General features: G+C 49.4%; 1 pseudogene; it reads left to right on the top strand.

Annotated features, from left to right (window-relative positions):
* The first annotated feature begins 613 nt into the window (after positions 1-613).
* On the top strand, positions 614-9,515 carry LOC125546811 (uncharacterized; annotated as a pseudogene).
* Positions 9,516-16,691: the final 7,176 nt, after the last annotated feature.

Here is a 16,691-nt window from a genome sequence, read left to right as displayed (position 1 = left end):
GACCCAATGGCTTATGTGCGACCTGTGGCCCACGCCTCTTATTCTATTTGTTCAGGGCGGGCGGCATGAACTCTGATTCGATCCGAGTATTCAATCCCGCCGCTGAGATGCTCAGTTGACTCCATAACCTTGATAGGAAGATGGCTTATTCCAAAATTCGTGCATAAGGGTAAGGAACTTTGGATGAATTAATGCGAATGGGTGTAAGCCTCACTGCTTGGAAACACCCAGTGCTGACCACACTGAGAGACATGAAAGCGCAGGTAATGCCAGTTGGCGAAGTGGCGTTAAGCATCCCTAGCGGTACGCAAAGATAGGTCGTGATGATATCATCTACGTCCGTACCGCTCCTCGTGGAGTAGATCCGGCATCCAACCAACCCTTTTTTGACCAGGGAACGGGAGAATTCCCACTACCGCTGGCAGGGCAGCCGGGCCGTGAGCGCGGTGGGAACGGGCTTCCCAAAAAGCGAACCCCGGCCCGGGTTAGCATAGAATGGGGGGGACGGCCCTAATGTTGTGTTGGCCGGGTTGCGGGCGGATAAAAGCGGATGTGGGGACTCGGGTCGGGGCACAAGTAACTAAGAGAGCCATTCCATTTAGGGCGAGATAGAATGGGCGGGCACAAGTGGTCTGGTGTCTGAGCCGATTGGTCAGACAACGACTACTGCACATATTATATTAGCCGCCTATCCCAGAATGGACTGGGATGGAGTAGAAAGAACGCAAAGTAGCAAGCAAGGGATGAGCGCTTTGTTGCGCCTGCGCATACGTTTTCTTGCTGGGTCGGTTTGTTTTTGGGGGGTGGGGCAATTAGCTTGCTTCTTCACAAGCTTATCCCCGCCCCCTTTCCTGTCCGTCCTGACCGGCAGCAGTTGGGTCTCCCCATCTCTCCTCAACTTCCCCGGTCTTTGGCCCGAGCTGTATGAGGCAGAAACTTGTCCCACGTACGGTTCGGAGGCTGAGCCCCACCCATGCAATAATGGTGCGGCTTAGGTCAACTAATACGAATAAGATACAGTTCACTCAACGATTGCCCTTGGGTCCCGAACTCCATATGGGGAAGGAACGTTGTTGTTTGCGAGGTCTCGATCATTTACATGGACCCACTTCTCATTCCATTTGTGGGAATTTGATTATTTATAACCGCCCCCAACGAGCAAAAGGTTCATGTTTGAACATGATGAATCACTTTGTGCGGACCTGTTGCCCATAAACTTTCCTGCCTCATATGAGAATGGAAAACTGGAAGATTTTCTGCATCGGTGGATGAAGAATCACGAACATAAGAATTTCTGGTTTAGCATGTTCCTAGAAATAAGATACTTTTTTCCATTCGAGAAACGAGGAGCACGACTGAAGTGGCTATACATACAAATCCATCTACGGATCTATATGCTCCGATTGGAACTGGAAGTTCCAGAACTGGCGGCTGGTATACCACCATAATGAAATTGCCTTTTATTTTTAGTATTCGAATGATATGTGGAGGGAGCGGGGCATCTTACCCGCATCAATCGATACCATGGTGTCACATATACATGAAGGTTATTCTTCATTTCATCCCAAATTGGTATACAAAGCCTATAAATATGGTGGGATAGGTATGACTATGCAGGAACATTTCACTCTTGAAAGGCAAGATGAGCTTGGGTATTGTTGTGCCAGGCGCCCACTCATCAATGCTGGTGATTGGCCTTGTATGGATGCCCCATCCCTTTTAGCAGATGTACTAATTTTGAAAGCATTAGTGAATATCTTAATGCGAGAGTTTATATGGGGAAGAAACAATCTTCCGCCTAGATTAACTCATTATAATGAAATGGTGAGTTTCCACGAGGAGTTCTGGGATGGTAAAAGGGGTGTAGATAAAATAGTCTGTGTGGTTTTGAGTCACAGTATCCACTATGTTTCTACTCCACGTCTATGGAATACATTAAAATTTCTACACAATCTGGGGGTGATTTCGCATATCTTAAAGGAATTTATATCTCTCCCGATATATAATGCCGACACTAACCTCCAAATTCCTCATTTGAATTGTATACCATTGATAGGTGAATTGAGTGATGTGCTCCTACATCTATTTTTTCAACATCAATTCGGTAGGGAGGTCCTGAGCCGGTATGAAGGTGTTTTTTATACAAGATGGGACACCAATGTCCTTCTAGCTTCAACATGCCATGATTCATATCGCCTTGACTGTCGTCAAATTCTGGACATCTTAAGGTATGTGAATCTAACTGGATTTATTTAAGTGATAGAGCGTGGTGGCGGGGGCATGCACGTGAACCCTGAGAAATCTTAGATATTTCTCAGTGCAGATGGTGATGTTAGTGTCCCTCAACTAGACGAAGGTGAGACTGACTATGATAGTGAATAATTCAGGAAATTGGATAGAACATTTTTGATAGAGTAACCTATTCATAATAATGATGAGTATCCCTCATATAGGGAAACATACATGTCCTATTTGAGAAGGAATAACAAAGGTTCAATGAAAGGGAGAGAAGAGATAGATGGATCTGAACCTGGAATCAAAGGGATCTGCGGAAGGGATTTTGAAGAATCTTACGTCCTTGAGAAAAGTAAAAAGATAGGAAAGGGAAGTAATGTCAAACCTGAAAAAGAATATGGCACGAGAGATTTAATATAGGGAGGAATGAATCGGGCATCAAGTAAACTAAGGCATCAAGGAAAGTAAGACTTGAGGATGGAAGGGAGGAAGGAACCAATAAGCCACCGTCAGTGTACCAGTCATTGGGACATGTGCCGTGTGTTCGGTCTACCTGCCTTTAGTATGACCCGAATGAAAAGATGCAGACTTTTCTTAAAGGTTAGGCCAAATGATTCTAAGCTTGAGGACCCATTCTATCCGGGCCTAAATGCTGGAGTTTCAGAATTCACTCTACTTCTTACCGAATTTCGCCGAATATATCCTATGTGCTCAACACATTGACATCGGCGGCTAAGCTTTCTTTGTAATGGTAAGCCGGGGATCTAATAGTCCACTTCACCCTATCAAACTTGACCTCGATATAGGTTGCTTTTTAATGACTAGTTAATAGAATAGACGATATCTATTATTTTCTACCTCCTCTACCTAGATCTCCTTTTCCTAAGGAGGGAGAGAAGACGGTTCTCCGGGACGGAAGACATCTCTCACTCGTACATATATGGATGGGTTTTCTACCTTAGAAAGGGATGAAACTGAGCAGCAGAGATTGCTAAAATAGCAAAGTGGATCCAGATTATTTCAGAACTCCAACTGAATGATGCTATACTCGAATCTGATTCTGCTGCAGCTTGACAAGGACCTGTGAAAATGCTGATATCTCGAATCCCTATCTTATTAAAATGGGGTAGCTTTACTGAAGTACTGCAAGAAAAGTATGGAAAAAAGCATAGTCGGTACTTCTTAATGCGGTACGTAAGCTGGTTATCCTGACTAACAATCATGCCTTGCTTGGATTTAGGGATTAGGAATTCTTATTGGGAAAGAGATTGGATTGGCATTCAAGTAGGAGTAGATCCTATTGGTCCAAAGTAGGCATTCTTGTATCAATTAAAGTAGCTATCTTCATGAAATAAGCGCTAAGATTCTAGTTCAAAGATAGGAGCATTAAGCTCTAAATCCAGTCAGTCCAGCTGGAAGTTTCACTAACTACTTAGGGAACTAGGGACGAGACTAGAGTTATGATTGGTGTATTCCATTCCTACCGTAATTGAGACTTGCCCTCGCTCGCGGGTGATTCCTTATAGCTTGATCCATGTGATGGCTGTTCTCTGCAATGAACCACCACATGTCCATGGACTTCACAGAGAATTGAGTGAATGCACTAAAAACCAAGAAATGACATAGCGAGAATTGAGCAGCTCGAAAAGCCCGGACTTCGTATATAGAAAGTAGAACTAAAAGCAGATGAGTAGAGATTGAATCGAGCATAGAAATAAGAGAGTTTTTTCTTTGCTTAGCACTATTCGGTTCGTCTTTCTTTACAAGTCAATCTATGCATAATTCTATTTCTTGCAGCGCTGAATCCGCTTTTGAAATATAGATCAGGGGGTGGTATTCTTATTCCTTGGATCGCCACTTATGAAACAAAACTAGATATTTCTTATTTTCTTCTTAGGAGCTGAGCTCCGCATGCGGTTCGATTAAGATGCGACAAAACCTCATCCATTAGTTTTGGCGATGCCAGGGATGGAGGGAGTCATGAGTCGCACAAGCTTATTGCTAAAGCCAAGACATGACATAATAGCTTCTAAGTAATGCCATTGTACCCGCTTTCATCATGCCCAACTCAAAAACCATTTATCCCATACTTCTTCTTTTCTTGTTCCTTCGTATGAATAACAGGAATCCCGGTTCGGATGGTTGACCAACATTATGATTGTGTATGAACTAGGGCTTTGGCTCAACACCTACTGTCTTTCTTGCCCATCCTTTTGTGGTATCGAAGCTATTCATTGAGATCCATAGGTTCACGTTACAACCCACCAATAGTCGATTCCAGAGTGGAAGGCAAAAAAGATAGGACGGGGACCCTTCGGAAGAAGGTATATGCCCGTAGTATCTAGAAAATATTCATGGTTGCAAGAGCGAGGTTAGTCATCCTCACCATCATCGTCAAATACCGGTACTTGCTTTTTCTATAAGCTTGATTTACGAACTCAACCTTTCGCAGGAAGGAAGTTCCGTATACCATCAACGGAGTCAAACCGCTAGAGGGTCACATATATCTAAATACTAGTTCCAATCATACCAGTACTTACTTCTGTGGAGATACGAGAAAGGGGGAGAAGATGCGATTATGTATCATAAATACTAAGGCCAGACAGACTAAAAGGGGCTTTTGGATACGAAGAAGGTTTTCACGTCTTGCTTTGGGTGGTATGCTTCCTCACTATTGCTATTCTGCCCTTTCCCGGTAGTCAACCACCAACGAACGCAAGGAGATCTGGACCTGCATGTAATGCCTTTTTTGCCAATACTCTAAAGCAGCTTCCTTACATCAACATGGGATTGCAAAAGGGAGGGAATTGAAAAAGGCGACTCCTCCTTAGTAGGAATAGTAGCTGAGGCTGCTTCAACTCATAACGAAGCTATTCCAGCACATAAGTCCGGGATGATCTGAGGTCGCTGGTCTCACATGGAAGATATAGGAGCCTCCGCTGGATAAACACCAGAACTGGTATCGGCTTATTTTGTTCGTAACGAACAAGCAACGGATTGGGGATTGCCAATAGAAAAAGATACAACCAACCAGCAGCTTTTGGAAACCAGGATCACCCCCATTGTAAAGAGAACACGGCACCCCTTTCCGTATGGGCTCGCAAAGGTATTATACTGGATGTGCGCAGAGAGCTAATGAAACTCCATTCCTTTTTCTCTATACTCAAGGATCTGCTATAGCTTGCTTTTCCAAGAGTATTGTATTGACCCGATTCCCCAGGAAAGAGTTGATGGCATCTCAACGCAAGAAGGTAGAGAAGAATCCGTAGCGAAGATGTGCCGAGAGCGAGAAAGCCTGTCTTCCCCGAGATTATTTATTCCTCTCATTTCTTATATGAATAACTGAAATCAATCCTCACTTGTATTAATTTCATGAGTGAAGAGATAGAGAAACCCTCAATACCGGCACTGCTCCTATCAAAATCAAATAATTGGATTTGTTTCCCCACTTCCTCCATGGGATTCATACATCGGATGAGGATTCCTATAATGGTACAACGGATCAATCCATTCAAATCAATGAAACCATTAGGTACGCCTCGGGATCTACTCTATTTTTAGATTTGCCAATGCCGAGATCCGATGCGAAAGCAAAGCGAAGGTTGTTATTCAATAGTTGTTGCCGGTAAAGGAACATCAGAATGGGTATCTTTAGCAAAGCAATTTTGATTGGTTGAATCGTATTGAGTTCCGGTCTCTTATAGGGTCTTTCTTTGTCCTACTTATAGTATCTTTCCTCCAGCCTATCGAAACTCGTGTTTTTATTAACAAACAACACATGCACTTTGTTAGAACTAAAGAAAAGGTTACTCAATCCACTAGTGCAACTGAAGTGAAGGAATTACCTATTCTGAACCTCCACAAGAAAGAGCTCATAACCACTGCTTGTGAACAGTTCTCCTCAACTGAAGGCGCACTACTGTTACTATCAGTCTAGTCTCTCGAGGGCACTCTTTCGATCTCGAACAAACTTACTTCTCCGGAAGAGAGATATTCAGAAAACCCGATTTCCAGTCCTGTCTTAAGAACCCGACTCCAAAGAAAGAAAAAAGAAAAGCGGACTAAAAGAGAACAACAAAAGAGAGATCACTTTCGACGATTGAACACCACTTTTATATCCATATTGGAACTGGACTTGAACCTTCATATCTAGATTTCACTCCACTTTCACTTTCATATCAGGAACGTCGACTTGCACTTTCAATAGTGAATTATTCACTTTCCAGAATTGGCTCATATTCACATAGGCCAAGAAAGACGAATAAGACCTTGAACTCCCTATTTCACATATAAACGAGAGACTCATAATATCAGTGCCTTGGGTAAATGCCTACCAAAGGGAGAAGATTACCGAACTTTTTTCTGTCTTCTTCACTTCCTAAAATATTTAGGGAACAAGCCGGCTTTCATGTTCATAAGTTCTCTTTGTCACATATATCCATCGCTTTCATCTTTCTTGGCTTACTCAAGTGATCTAATTAATGGGCAAGCCCCACTCAAAGCAATTCAGTCCCAGAGCTCTTTCTTCTAAATGCGGATTCAATAGCATCGGTGACGAAAGCAAATGATATCCAATCCACTTGTCGTCTTGTGTGCCTGCTTCTTTCTGTTCTTTCTCTTATTTTGCAGAGGTGTGTGTTGCGCCACGCATACAAATCATTTTTAGCCAAAGGGTGACTTTACCACTCGCTTCTGGTTCCAATGGATATGGGTTAGATGGATGGAGTCTTCCTTATTGAAGTGGGCAATGCAAGGAGCTCCTCTCGAATAGGCTGATCGGTGATACGTGATTTTGGAATAAAAGCTAGATGACTCAGCCCTCTTCTCATCTCAAAGCTCGACCTCTGACACTACTACTGCTTCCCTAGCCAAGCCATACTTCTCAGTCTTTGCTTGAATCCATAAAAAACAAATTCCGTTGAGTTTCCTTGTATGGGTTGATTGACCTTGAAGTCCATATATAGATTCCCGTAGTTCATCTCAACTTGACCAACCATTGAGAATGGAACAAATAGGGGAGATGGAATTCTTCTATATTGTCTTTCAACCCTTGCTCTTTCCTTGGCTTCGCCTTCCACCTTCAGCTAAGCACCTAACCCGTGGGACGGGACCTTCAGTCTAGCCTTTGTTCGGGTATGGGACCGACCTGGGATTCTTCCATCCGAGTGAGTACCGCCCTTCTGATTTGGTTTGAGTACGGGACCGACCTTCTCTTTTGTTTGTAACTGGGCTTGCCCTAAACAAAGGAACTTTGGTGTGAGAACCCACCCGAGTTGGTAAATTGTGAGAAATAAAGGAAGTGTGTTTGCCGGGTTTCGTTTGTGCATGGGCGAGGGCCACACAGAGGAACGCGTCCTCATTATCTTAAGATAAACATGGTATCCCAGCAATAGGCCTTGCCATCCTCCTGCTCTATGGCCCTACTACGCTCACGCTCTTGGCGGAGGTAGTGGCCGAGTAGGATTAGGCCTTTCGCTTGCCCTCTTCCCATCGCACTACAACCAAGTTCCGGTCCAAAGTAGAGTTTTCAGACACGGGACGGAGGGGGCAAGATGGTACGAGAGCGAGCAAAGCCTTATACGTTCAAGGTTTATATGGGTGCACGGAGTGGGGGGAGAAAAACTTATCTGACGTCGCAGCCCCCGGCAACCTTGGCCTGCCGCGGTTAGATCCTTGTGTCTGCAGCCCCCGGCAACCTTGGTTTGTCGGGGACGGAGCGCCGACCCGTTGTTTTTCCTCTCAATAGATCAACAGAAATGTCCATGCACCCTGCGAACCAAAGAAGATGGAAAGGAACAGAGTGACACACACTCGACCTCTATGCTAGGGGTTAGCCGCCGGTAAGCACTATCAACCCTAACCAAGGGAGAGACTTAACCTAGCATGCATGCTAAAACTTAGGGCGCCAGCGCTTCATTTATTTATGCTCAGGGTCTGCGCCTGGCTTTGTACAAAGGGTTACATGCCTTGCCGACAGGGTTGTACAAAAGGTGGTTTGCCGGGGCCCCGGCAACCGCGCCTTATGGGTAAAACTTCGAAGATGTTCGGTGTTCCATGAGTTGCTCACTGGAATGCCATATTCGGTCTCCAGGCACTGCGCCAGGCCTGGTGACTCGTATTACCTGATAAGGGCCTTCCCACTTCGGCGTAAACTTGTTGGAATTCTTGGCTGACTGAACGTGCCGAAGAACAAGGCCGCCTTCCTAAAAGCTTCGGGCATGAACCTTGCGGCTATGGTAGCGGCGCAAGGCTTGCTGGTAGCGCGCTACTCGTACATCCGCCCGAAGACGATCTTCCTCAAGGAGCGTTGCGTCATCTTGCCGCAACTGCTCTTGCTCAAGCTCATCAAAAGCGGGCACTCGAGGTGACCCGTATGTGAGTTCCGTGGGGAGAACTGCTTCTGCCCCGTAAACGAGGGAGAAGGGTGTCTGACCGGTGGCTCGATTTGGCGTCATTCTGATTGACCAAAGAACCGCCGGCAATTCATCAATCTAGCGTCGTCCGCACCTGCGTATCCTGTCAAAAGTCCTTGTCCGGAGGCCTCGCAACACTTCAGCATTTGCCCTCTCAGCCTGGCCGTTGCTCCGTGGATGTGCAACAGAAGCAAAACAGACCTTGCTGCCGAGGTCCTGGATGTACTGCATGAAGGCGTGGCTCGTGAATTGTGTGCCGTTGTCGGTGATGATTCTGTTTGGCACAGCGAAACGGCAGACTAGCCCCTTGAAGAATTTGACGGCTGATTGTGCTGTCACCTTTCTCAATGTCTCCACCTCCGGCCACTTCGTGAACTTGTCGATTGCAACATACAAGTACTCAAAGCCCCCGACAACACGGGGAAAGGGGCCCAGTATGTCGAGGCCCCGGACCGAGAATGGCCAGGAGAGAGGGATTGTTTGGAGCGCTGGTTGATGAAGCTTCTTCGAATGGAACTGACACGCTTCACACTTGGTTACTAGTGCCATTGCATCCTGGAGGGCAGTGGGCCAGAAGAAACCTTGCCGGAATGCCTTGCCGACAAGGGCCCTTGACCCTATGTGGGAGCCACATATGCCTTCGTGTATCTCTGTCAACAACTCCAGTCCTTCCTCCCGGGGAATGCACTTCAATTTCACACCGTTTGGTCTTTTTCTATACAGGACGTCGTCGATGAACCGATACATGGTAGACCGACGGGCTACTTTCTCCGCTTCTTCCTGCTCCTCAGGGAGTTCCCTTGTTTGGAGGAATTGGACGGTATGTTGTGCCCTTGCCAGAGCCTGAGGCTCGACGACAAGGACTAAAGGCACTTCCTTTGCCATGGGAGCAGCTGTCTCTACAGCTAGGACTTGACGCCCAGCCGGAGTCGGTTGCCCCATGGCTAGCTCAGTGTTCACGGCAACATCCTTGCCGGCGGCTCCTGGGAGTTCGGCGGGAAAGTACTTGCCGGGGCCTGATTTCCTTCGCTTGTTCTTTTCTGTTGATGGTTCAACGGATGGTTGAGTCAGCCGAAGCACAAAAGTACCTGGTTCCACAGGTAGTTTGAAGGCGGTGCGCTTTGACAGGTAGTCAGCGATGTCATTCCCCACTCGGGGAACATGCTCCGCATGTATACCGTCAAAGCGCTCCTCAAGCTTCCTCAGCTCATCCACGTAGGCCTCCATCAACGGGCTTTGATAATCTTTGTTGACTTGCCTGACAACAAGCTGCGAATCACCCCTAATGATGAGCTTCTTGATCCTGAGGTCTGCCGCGATCCTGAGACTGGCAAGCAACCCCTCGTATTTAGCAGTGTTGTTTGTGGACATCTCCCTGGGAAAGTGCATCTGGATTACATACTTGAGGTGCTCTCCGGTGGGTGCGACGAGCAGCACACCAGCACCGACGCCTTGCAGCGAGAAAGCCTCGTCAAAGTACATAATCCAGTTGCGACTTGCCTCCTTGCCAGGGAGGGTGGTCTCCTCGATCTCTTCGTCTCGCGTTGAGGTCCACTCGGCAACGAACTTTGCCAAGACTCTGCTCTGGATTGTCGAAGTACTTTCAAACTTTAAACCAAAGCTCGACAGCTCACGGCCCACTCCACAATCCTCCTGGTTGCGTCTGGGTTATGCAATATCCGTTGCAATGGGAGGCGGGTGACGACGGTGATCTCGTGTGCTTGGAAGTAATGACGTAGCTTCCTCGAGGCCATAAGGAGGCCAAAGAGAAATTTCTGCACACTGGAGTACCTTGACCTAGCCCCCTGCAAGAGGGAGCTGACAAAGTAAACCGGGTGCTGCATCATTTTCTTCTTCTACATCACTTTGTCTGGTTGCGCAGGCCCTGCCCCACTAGCGTCTGACCCTGCCGGGGGCCTTGCCTCTTCGTCGACCTCCCTCTGCGCCACTAGTGCGGCACTGACCACTTGGTTCGTTGCCGCCAGGTATAGCAACAACGGTTCTTGTGGTTTGGGCGCAACCAGTATCGGTGTAGAGGAGAGGTATTTCTTCAAATCCTGCAGCGCTGCTTCGGCCTCTGGGTCCATTCCATGGGCCCGCCTTTTTCAAGATTTTGAAAAGGGAAGGGCACGCTCAGCAGATCTGGAGATGAATCTGCTCATGGCGGCAACACAACCAGTGAGCCGACGCACGTCGTTGATCCGCTTGGGTGCCCTAATCTGCTCAATAACCTTGATCTTGTCTGGATTCGCCTCGATCCCACGCTGTGACACAAAGAACCCGAGAAGTTTTCCAGACAGAACACCGAAGACACACTTCTTAGGGTTCAACTTGAGGTTGATCTTGCGCAGATTCGCAAACGTCTCTTCCAAATCTTGTACAAGTGTCGCCCTGTCTTTGGTTTTGACCACTATGTCATCCATATAAGCTTCCTTATTTCTATGTAGCTGGGGCTCAAAACCAATCTGGACTGCCCTTGCAAACGTCGAGCCAGCACTCTTCAACCCAAAAGGCATCCGTAAAAAGCAATACGTGCCACATGGGGTGATGAACGCTGTCTTCTCTTCGTCTTCTCTCGCCATGAAGATTTGGTGGTACCCCGAGTAGGCGTCAAGGAATGATAACAGATCACACCCGGCCGTGGAGTCAACAATCTGGTCAATGTGCGGCAACGGGAAAGGGTCCTTGGGACAAGCCTTATTGATATCTGTGTAGTCAATACACAACCTCCACTTCCCATTCGCCTTGCGCACCACCACCGGATTGGCCAACCACGTCGGATGGAGTACTCCTCTCACCAAGCCTGCCGCTTACAACTTCCTGATCTCCTCCGTAATGAACTCCTGTCATTCCAAAGCTTGCTTCCTGACCTTCTGCTTGACGGGTCGCGCATGAGGACAGATAGCAAGATGGTGCTCAATCACCTCCTTGGGAACGCCGGGGATGTCGGATGCTTGCCATGCAAACACATCGACATTCGCCCGCAGGAAGGTGACGAGCGCGCTTTCCTATTTGCTGTCTAGGGTGGAGCTTATGGTGAAAGCCCCTCCCGTGCCATCCTCCTCGACGGACACCCTCTTGGTCTCTGGTGGCGCAGCTCTGGATTTCTTGCTCTTGCCGGTGGAGCTCTCTGGCACGTCCTCGACGGGAGCACAACACTCCAAAGAGGTGCGCTTGCTAGAGTGGGTGCAAGAGGTCTTGCCAGTCTCCTTCCCTACCAGGGCTCCAGTGGCAGGAGCGAGTGCCTTGGTGACAGTCGCTGCAACTGCTTCCTGATAGAGTTGGTCGACGCAGATCAGTACATCCTTCTTGTCGGAGGGGACGGTGATGATGGTCATTGGCCCCGGCATCTTCAGCGTGTTGTAGGCGTAATGCGACGCCGCCATGAACTTGGCTAGTGCCCGGCGGCCAAGAATCCCATTGTAGGGCAAGGGGATCTCAGCTACATCGAAAACAATCCTCTCCGTCCTATAGTTTAACTTGCCTCCAAACGTCACGGGCAGCGTGACCTTACCCTTCGGCTAACTCCTCCCCGGGTTGACCCCTTGAAACGTGCTCGTCTCTTCGAGGTCTCCATCAGGAATCTGTAGCCTTTTGATCATGACGGGCGAGATCAAGTTCAGACCGGCCCCGCCGTCAACTAGCATCTTCGTCACCTTGAGGTTGCATATTGTTGGGGAGACCAACGACGGCAAACACCCGACCGCAGTTGTGCGATCAGGGTGGTCCTCGGCGTTGAAAATGATAGGCGTGTTGGACCATTTCAGTGGCCTCTGAGCATCGAGTGATGGTTCCGTTGCTGTGATCTCACGCGCCCACTGCTTGAGCTGGCGGTGAGAAGTGTGCAGCGAGGCGCCACCATCAACATACATGGCCTTCGTAGCCTTATGGAACTCGTGCTCGCCGGACTCGTCATCTTCGTCATGATCATCATCTCCTTGCTTCTTGTCGCGGCCCTGAGCGGGCCTCTCTTGCTGATTATCCTTTCCGCGGCGGCCTCCTTGGCCGCCACGCTTCTTGCCAGACCCCTCAGCACCATCCTGTCCCTTCTCCTTGTCCCGCCTCTCATACTCAGCTTTTGCTTCTCAGCAAGCAACTCGACTTGCCGGCAGTTCTGGAGGTCGTGGCCCTTGGTGCGGTGGATCTGGCAATATTGATTGTCGGAGCCTCCTGGCTTGTCGGCAACAGCCAAGGCCTGGCAAGCGGCGCACCTGGCAATTTCTTTGCTGGGGTCGTCTACCTTGGCCTTCTTGGCAGTGCCGGTGTCCTCGGATCCCTGAACGACAAGCACGGTCTTGCGCTTGCGCTTCCTATTGCGGCGCCGGCCCTTCTCCGTCGGGGTGGCTGTGTCTTCGTCAGTGGTCGGTTTCCGCGCTGGCGTCCTCTCCGGGGTACTTCCTCCCCTCTTCAGCCCGAGCGCACCTATCGGCCAGAACATAAAGTTTGGCCACATCTTTGACCTTGTTGATCGCCAGCTCTTCACGCATCTTGCGGTTGCGCACATTCCGATGGAATGCGCTGATCATGGCGGCGGGATGAACATCTGGGATGTTGTATTGCACCCGGCTGAACCTCTGTATGTACTTGCGCAGGGTTTCACCTTCCTTCTGGGGGATGATATGCAAATCGCTCGCCTGGCCATGAGCTTGGTGGCCTCTGGTAAAGGCGCCAACAAACTCATGGCACAAGTCCGACCAAGAAGAAATGGAATCCGCCAGCAAGTGCTTCAGCCATGACATGACATTGGGTTTGAGTGCCAGCGGGAAGTAATTGGCAAGAACCTTGTCGTCGCGGGCTCCAGCAACTTGCATTGCGATAGTGTAGATGCTGAGGAACTCTGACGGGTGGGTCTTGCCGCTGTACTTCTCGGCAACGTCTGGCTTGAACGTGCGGTGGGAGGGCCACTGGAACTGCCGCAGCTCACGGCTAAAGGCCGGGCAACCCACCTCGTAGGGTAGGTCGCCAGAGCCCCCCGATGCTGGGTGGTCCATAGTGGGCCCCGCCCGCCTATCTAACTGGTGGCGTGCATTGCGCCGGCGCTCGATGGTGGTTTGAGCGTCTTCACGGGCTTGCTCCCGAAGAACTTGGCACTGATCGCGGTGGGTCCGTGGGTCGGACGACGCTATGGAAATGTTATCACAAGCGTCGTCATGACGGATCGACACCCACGGTGGCTGGCATGGAGGAGAACAGTGCACCATGGCCGCAGCGCCCCTGATACTTCCACCACTAGCATGCGGTGGCTCGATGGAGCGCCAGCCAGAGGGCCCCATCGGTCGTGGCTCATCTTTGTTATCAACGCCGATGAGGTTTCGGATGGTGGCTCTCCACTCATCGAGTTTTTCCGCAGCAGGAGGAAAGTCAAGGAGCAACTACGCGCGTGCCAAGGCTTCTGCTGGCGTGGGTGGTGGCGAAAGTTGCGTGGATCGTGATGCACTCCGGCTTATAACCACGTTAGAAGGAGATCTATCATGGCCTGGCGGCTGTACGCCATTTTTGCCAGCGCCTCGGTGCGCGTGCTGGCCTTCTACGTCCCTTGAATGATGCACGGGACTCTTCCCACGACGGTGCGCAGGGTCACCAGCGTGGTGAAGCTGCTCGTCGCGCACAATCTGGGAAGAGCGCGTCGGGGGCGCCGGTGTAGGCACCTCGGAAGTCGCCACGCCGCCGCCCCTGGAGGGCCCCGCGCCGCCTGCGGGGGGCCTGGCTCTGTCTTTGGATTTGGTGGCGTGTGGCCCGTTGTCTCGCGCACGAACAACGCCGCTCGCCAGGCTTTGGCTGCTAGAGTGATGCGGGTGTTCGCGAGCCGCGCCTCGGCTTCCGTCTGTGACCGCCCCACCACTCGCCCGTACTGGTATGGGCCGTTCGGCCCCCGACGAACCGATCGTTGTGATCGTCTTCTTCTTGGGAGCCATGTCGATGAAGAACTGCTAAACTAACTGCTAGACCAGATTCTCACAACTGCGCACCCCCTACCTGGCGCGCCAGAGATGTCGGTGGGAAACGACACCTATGGGGTCACTGGGATCCCTTCTACGGTTGGCGGGTGCGGGGTTGTGAAAAGAGCGGGTCTGGCGGTCAGCACACAAATCGTTTACCCAGGTTCGGGTCGCGGAGACGCGTAAAACCCTAGTCCTGCTTTGATGTATATTTGGGTGTTCTTGTGTTCTTGAACTAGCTGCGGTGGCTCTCTAGTCCAAAAGATCCGAATCCCTCTCCAGTATGCCTCGGGCCTCCTTTTATAGACAAAAAGGGGTCGCCACAGTGGCACACAGGAGGTGGAAAGGTGTACAGGGGCTGAGTCTATCTCTTGGCATCGTCGGACAAACGCATTTAATGCGCTACCGACGTGCCCCTCTTGCTTTATTGGGGACGACAAAGAAGCTCGTCCCAGCTGTTGTCGCCTCGCCTGGCTCCGACGCACGTCCAAGATAACGAGGTGTTGTAGTGCCACGTTGGCTGGCTGCTGGGCTGGCGCGGTGGTGGAGCCTTCACGAAGATCTGCATGCCACCACGCAGGTGCTTGCTGAGTTGGTGTAGAGGCCGCGTGCTGCCACACAGATGCCTGCCCAGCTGGTCGAGCTGGCAGCTGTATGGGAGCGGTGGTGGAGTCTTGGCATACGTGGGCCTGGCTGCGGCCCCGTAGGCGTCCTCCTCAAGGGTCTCGCTGCGGCACCGCGGTCGTCCCCGGCAAGGATCTTGTCGGGGGTCTCGTGGATTTCCTTGGCAAGGATCTCGCCAAGGATCGTCGTCTTCTGGTTTCCATCTGATCTTTTGTATCTATAATCTCTACAAAGATCTGCATGCCACCACGGAGGTGCCTCCCGAGCCTTGGTTCCAATATGGTTGATGGTGTTGGAACCCCTTGGGCTCAAGGGTGGCGCACTCTGCTGGCATCAGGCAAGTTGCCCCGGCAAGGATCTTGCCGAGGCTGCGGAAGCCACCCTGGCAAGGGTCTTGCCGGGGGAGTCCACCTCGCCCTCTTGCTCTCTTTGCGCCTCTGGTCTTGGCATTGCTTTGGTCGTCTTGTGCTCTGGCTTCCCTCCTCTGCCCTGCTTAGAGTGGCCGTGGGCGCGGCCCTGACTGCCCGTGCACAAGTAAAGGGGTGCAAAAGGAGAGCCCCTACTTTTGCACACCAACACACTTAGTTCTAAATTATTTGCTAATTCGATCGTTTGTGACCCATGCACCGAATCTGCACTACATTATACAGTTAGTTGTTCAACTGTGCTAGGCCCAAGTGCACCATGTGGCAAAGTATCTACATTATGGACCCATCATGCATCGGCTTTTCTAATATAAAAAAACATTCCTTTACGAATGTGATAACCGGATGCTTGTTGTGCTAAACAATTAGCTCTAGAATTTTCTTCTCTAGGTATATGATGGATAGTAAACATATCTAGAGACTTAATTATGTCTAAACATCGGTCCAAATAACTATTTAATAACCCATCAAAACATTGAAATTCGCCTTTAATTTGTTGTACTATCATAAGCGAATCACCAAAAGCATCTACATCCTTTACGCCCATATCAACTAAAGTTTGTAAACCAAACAGTAAAGCTTCATACTCAGCTTGGTTATTAGTGCAAGGATATTCCAAATGGACCGATGTATCATAAACAACATTATTAGGTGAAACTAAAATATTACCGACGCCTTGCTTGTCCCTACAAACCAATCCATCAAAATAAAGCTTCCATGGACACACACTAACATAATTAATATTTTCATCATCTTTAATCCTATGATCAACAATGAAATCGGTGATAACTTGACCCTTCATAGCACGCAATGATTCATATGTTAAATCATATTCTACTAGTGCGTAAGCCCACTTTCTAATCCTACCACTAAGAATCGGTTGTTGCAACATATACTTAATGACATCAGCCTGGCAAGCTACTACACACGTACTAGAAAGAAGATAAGGCTGAAACTTGGTACATGCATAGTATAAAGATAAGCATAAATTTTCAATAAACACATACCGACTTTCGGCGTCGAGCAAACGACGGCTTAAGTATGCAATGATGTAT

Source organism: Triticum urartu, chromosome 3A (assembly GCF_056163025.1).
Source record: "Triticum urartu cultivar PI428250 chromosome 3A, HENAU_Tu73, whole genome shotgun sequence".
Lineage (NCBI taxonomy): Eukaryota > Viridiplantae > Streptophyta > Magnoliopsida > Poales > Poaceae > Triticum > Triticum urartu.
This window is presented reverse-complemented; position numbering and strand designations above follow the sequence as displayed.